The following is a 6,000-nucleotide window of genomic DNA, read 5'->3' as shown; positions in this document are numbered from 1 at the left end:
CTGTGTTGAAGGAGGTTTTGTTTCTGTGTTGAAGGAGGTCTTGTTTCTGTGCTGGAAGTTGTTTTAGTGTTGAAGGAGGTCTTGTTTCTGTGCTGGAAGTTGTTTGAGTGTTGAAGGAGGTCTTGTTTCTGTGTTGGAAGTTGTTTTAGTGTTGAAGTGTTGAAGGAGGTCTTGTTTCTGTGCTGGAAGTTGTTTTAGTGTTGAAGGAGGTCTTGTTTCTGTGTTGAAGTGTTGAAGGAGGTCTTGTTTCTGTGCTGGAAGTTGTTGGAGTGTTGAAGGAGGTCTTGTTTCTGTGTTGGAAGTTGTTTTAGTGTTGAAGGAGGTCTTGTTTCTGTGCTGGAAGTTGTTTTAGTGTTGAAGGAGGTCTTGTTTCTGTGCTGGAAGTTGTTTGAATGTTGAAGGAGGTCTTGTTTCTGTGCTGGAAGTTGTTTTAGTGTTGAAGGAGGTCTTGTTTCTGTGTTGGAAGTTGTTTTAGTGTTGAAGGAGGTCTTGTTTCTGTGCTGGAAGTTGTTTTAGTGTTGATGGAGGTCTTGTTTCTGTGCTGGAAGTTGTTTGAGTGTTGAAGGAGGTCTTGTTTCTGTGCTGGAAGTTGTTTTAGTGTTGAAGGAGGTCTTGTTTCTGTGTTTCTGTGTTGAAGGAGGTCTTGTTTCTGTGTTTCTGTGTTGAAGGAGGTCTTGTTTCTGTGTTGAAGTGTTGAAGGAGGTCTTGTTTCTGTGTTGAAGTGTTGAAGGAGGTCTTGTTTCTGTGTTGAAGTGTTGAAGGAGGTCTTGTTTCTGTGCTGGAAGTTGTTTTAGTGTTGAAGGAGGTCTTGTTTCTGTGTTGAAGTGTTGAAGGAGGTCTTGTTTCTGTGTTGAAGTGTTGAAGGAGGTCTTGTTTCTGTGTTTCTGTGTTGAAGGAGGTCTTGTTTCTGTGCTGGAAGTTGTTTTAGTGTTGAAGGAGGTCTTGTTTCTGTGTTGGAAGTTGTTTGAGTGTTGAAGGAGGTCTTGTTTCTGTGTTGAAGTGTTGAAGGAGGTCTTGTTTCTGTGCTGGAAGTTGTTTGAGTGTTGAAGGAGGTCTTGTTTCTGTGCTGGAAGTTGTTTGAGTGTTGAAGGAGGTCTTGTTTCTGTGTTGAAGTGTTGAAGGAGGTCTTGTTTCTGTGCTGGAAGTTGTTTGAGTGTTGAAGGAGGTCTTGTTTCTGTGTTGAAGTGTTGAAGGAGATCTTGTTTCTGTGCTGGAAGTTGTTTGAGTGTTGAAGGAGGTCTTGTTTCTGTGCTGGAAGTTGTTTGAGTGTTGAAGGAGGTCTTGTTTCTGTGCTGGAAGTTGTTTGAGTGTTGAAGGAGGTCTTGTTTCTGTGTTGGAAGTTGTTTTAGTGTTGAAGGGGGTCTTGTTTCTGTGTTGAAGTGTTGAAGGAGATCTTGTTTCTGTGTTGGAAGTTGTTTTAGTGTTGAAGGAGGTCTTGTTTCTGTGTTGAAGTGTTGAAGGAGGTCTTGTTTCTGTGCTGGAAGTTGTTTTAGTGTTGAAGGAGGTCTTGTTTCTGTGTTGAAGTGTTGAAGGAGGTCTTGTTTCTGTGTTGAAGTGTTGAAGGAGGTCTTGTTTCTGTGTTTCTGTGCTGGAAGTTGTTTTAGTGTTGAAGGAGGTCTTGTTTCTGTGCTGGAAGTTGTTTTAGTGTTGAAGGAGGTCTTGTTTCTGTGCTGGAAGTTGTTTTAGTGTTGAAGGAGGTCTTGTTTCTGTGCTGGAAGTTGTTTTAGTGTTGAAGGAGGTCTTGTTTCTGTGCTGGAAGTTGTTATTGCACATTTTAAGTGATGATAAAGTCATGAGCTCATTTATATAAATGAATAAACAACGTTTGTTCAATTAGTGGAAAAGTAACGCGCTAATGACAAAGTTATTCAACACAGAACGACACCTTTATAAAACAAAATTAATATTGTATTCCGTTTTTAATTCTGTTGAATGTAAAGGTATAGCAGCTACTGTATTTATACAACTATACAACAGAGAATAATATCATTTAATTCTGTTGAATGTAAAGGTATAGCAGCTACTGTATTTATAAAACTATACAACGCAACAACATAGAATAATATCATTTAATTCTGTTGAATGTAAAGGTATAGCAGCTACTGTATTTATAAAACTATACAACAGAGAATAATATCATTTAATTCTGTTGAATGTAAAGGTATAGCAGCTACTGTATTTATACAACTATACAACATAGAATAATATCATTTAATTCTGTTGAATGTAAAGGTATAGCAGCTACTGTATTTATACAACTATACAACGCAACAACATAGAATAATATCATTTAATTCTGTTGAATGTAAAGGTATAGCAGCTACTGTATTTATACAACTATACAACATAGAATAATATCATTTAATTCTGTTGAATGTAAAGGTATAGCAGCTACTGTATTTATAAAACTATACAACAGAGAATAATATCATTTAATTCTGTTGAATGTAAAGGTATAGCAGCTACTGTATTTATACAACTATACAACATAGAATAATATCATTTAATTCTGTTGAATGTAAAGGTATAGCAGCTACTGTATTTATACAACTATACAACATAGAATAATATCATTTAATTCTGTTGAATGTAAAGGTATAGCAGCTACTGTATTTATACAACTATACAACATAGAATAATATCATTTAATTCTGTTGAATGTAAAGGTATAGCAGCTACTGTATTTATAAAACTATACAACATAGAATAATATCATTTAATTCTGTTGAATGTAAAGGTATAGCAGCTACTGTATTTATACAACTATACAACATAGAATAATATCATTTAATTCTGTTGAATGTAAAGGTATAGCAGCTACTGTATTTATACAACTATACAACGCAACAACATAGAATAATATCATTTAATTCTGTTGAATGTAAAGGTATAGCAGCTACTGTATTTATACAACTATACAACAGAGAATAATATCATTTAATTCTGTTGAATGTAAAGGTATAGCAGCTACTGTATTTATAAAACTATACAACGCAACAACATAGAATAATATCATTTAATTCTGTTGAATGTAAAGGTATAGCAGCTACTGTATTTATAAAACTATACAACAGAGAATAATATCATTTAATTCTGTTGAATGTAAAGGTATAGCAGCTACTGTATTTATACAACTATACAACAGAGAATAATATCATTTAATTCTGTTGAATGTAAAGGTATAGCAGCTACTGTATTTATAAAACTATACAACGCAACAACATAGAATAATATCATTTAATTCTGTTGAATGTAAAGGTATAGCAGCTACTGTATTTATAAAACTATACAACATAGAATAATATCATTTAATTCTGTTGAATGTAAAGGTATAGCAGCTACTGTATTTATACAACTATACAACGCAACAACAGAGAATAATATCATTTAATTCTGTTGAATGTAAAGGTATAGCAGCTACTGTATTTATACAACTATACAACGCAACAACAGAGAATAATATCATTTAATTCTGTTGAATGTAAAGGTATAGCAGCTACTGTATTTATACAACTATACAACATAGAATAATATCCTTTAATTCTGTTGAATGTAAAGGTATAGCAGCTACTGTATTTATAAAACTATACAACATAGAATAATATCATTTAATTCTGTTGAATGTAAAGGTATAGCAGCTACTGTATTTATACAACTATACAACAGAGAATAATATCATTGATTGATTGATTTGTGGAATAATATTTTACAGCTAAACTGTAATAGAAGAAACCTTCGATTCGTGTAAGTATTAGGAACATAACAAACATTACTGTCAATGTAACACACTGCCACTGTGACTACCACAATGTGTCCACTAAGATCAAAACATCGTGTTGACCAACATTTACAAAAAATACTGTTTCTAAAAACAGACGGATTTGGTTATTTTCAAAATGACATCAATAGAACAATAGAGATAATACTGTGAATGAGATGGGTATTTCTCAGGATGCCTCCCCTGGCCGTAGGTTTCAGAGCTTTGATGGTCCGCATCAACAGACACAGAAAACACACAAAAACAACCACGGAGAAACAGCCTCCTACACACATCACAAGAAAGACTTCTGCCCATGCAGCATCTCCCACATGTTGTCTTGAGTATTATAACAGGTTGCTCTCCTTCCATTCACTGCTGTGTGACAAAGCTCATCTGAGACTGTGGGTGGAGGGCGGAGTGGGTGGAGGGTGACAGGTTGCTTTATGCTGTCCTGTCCTAGAGAGGTCCTATGGCCAGAAGAGGGCGACCAGCTGACCAAGAGCCAGTGTTGAGCATTCCTTTCTCATTGCACTTTCCCTCTCTTTTCTCCCGAGGTGATCAATAACAAAGTGTCGCATTCCAAAGGCTTTGAAAAATATCTGATTCGTTGAGATAATTGTACAGTAGCCAATAGGAGAAGAACATCTCCTGTCATTTAAATACCATGTGGTCGGTAATAGAATAAATGAATTAACAGGACAGGGAACAAAACACATGACCGTGTTATCAATCAGTTAAACTGAGACTTAAACTACTATTTACCTCATAACACCAAAACATCCAGTTAGGTTGGTTAGGACTGGCAGCTCAAAAACAAAGACCTCAAAACCCAAACACAGGAAATGGCTGATTAAATACATCCTCATAGCCACACGCATCAAAAAATAGAGTTCTGTGTTCAGTAGCTGGCGGGTGGCGTGGGGGTTGAGGCAGTGTGCTCAGGGCCATCAGTCCCCAGCAGGACCTGCCATCGGCCCTAAAGGCCCTGTCCAGAGGCCCCCATCGGCCCTAAAGGCCCTGTCCAGAGGCCCCCATCGGCCCCAAAGGCCCTGTCCAGAGGCCCCCATCGGCCCCAAAGGCCCTGTCCAGAGGCCCCCATCGGCCCCAAAGGCCCTGTCCAGAGGCCCCCATCGGCCCCATCGTCCACCAGGCATTCAACAGGCCAGGCCCTGGCTGCCAGGACAGGCCACTGGGGTTCGGTGGGCTAACATTGTTGCGTGTGTGGGCAAGACACAGAAAAACAAGAGCATTTCAAACTGCTTCCTCATTTCATTTGAGGAGGAGGATGATGAGAATTCCTGAAAATGTGAAACATTCAAATGGCGTTAACCAACACATAGGTTTCCTGTGTTCTGAGACAGAATGCAGACCTTTTGTTTCCTGACGGAGACGCTTTCAACAGGCTACCAAGAACATACACTACAGTACAAATCACAGTGTTCATTTAGCACCAAGCACTTACAAACAGCAATAAGGAAATTAATGACCGCTAGTGACCTCTCTACCAAGTTATTAAGGATCTCTACAAGATTGTTTATGTTATAGTTCTATATTTGGGAAAGTTTTCCATTTTCAGATCACATGATAACTTGCACTATGACGACACATCACCACAGCCCCTCTCCTTCAGACAGACACCAGTATTCAGACCAGCCTTGATTAAAGAACCTCACTCTATTAGACCAGCCTTGATTAAAGAACCTCACTCTATTAGACCAGCCTTGATTAAAGAACCTCACTCTATTAGACCAGCCTTGATTAAAGAACCTCACTCTATTTGACCAGCCTTGATTATAGAACCTCACTCTATTTGACCAGCCTTGATTAAAGAACCTCACTCTATTTGACCAGCCTTGATTAAAGAACCTCACTCTATTAGACCAGCCTTGATTAAAGAATCTCATTCTATTAGACCAGCCTTGATTAAAGAACCTCAATCTATCAGACCAGCCTTGATTAAAGAACCTCACTCTATTAGACCAGACTTGATTAAAGAACCTCACTCTATTTGACCAGCCTTGATTAAAGAACCTCACTCTATCAGACCAGCCTTGATTAAAGAACCTCACTCTATTAGACCAGCCTTGATTAAAGAACCTCACTCTATTTGACCAGCCTTGATTAAAGAACCTCACTCTATTTGACCAGCCTTGATTAAAGAACCTCACTCTATTTGACCAGCCTTGATTAAAGAACCTCACTCTATTTGACCAGCCTTGATTAAAGAACCTCACTCTATT

This window comes from Oncorhynchus gorbuscha, unplaced genomic scaffold (genome assembly GCF_021184085.1).
Source record: "Oncorhynchus gorbuscha isolate QuinsamMale2020 ecotype Even-year unplaced genomic scaffold, OgorEven_v1.0 Un_scaffold_1679, whole genome shotgun sequence".
Lineage (NCBI taxonomy): Eukaryota > Metazoa > Chordata > Actinopteri > Salmoniformes > Salmonidae > Oncorhynchus > Oncorhynchus gorbuscha.
The sequence above is the reverse complement of the archived record's forward strand: the minus strand, read 5'-3'. Positions refer to the sequence as shown.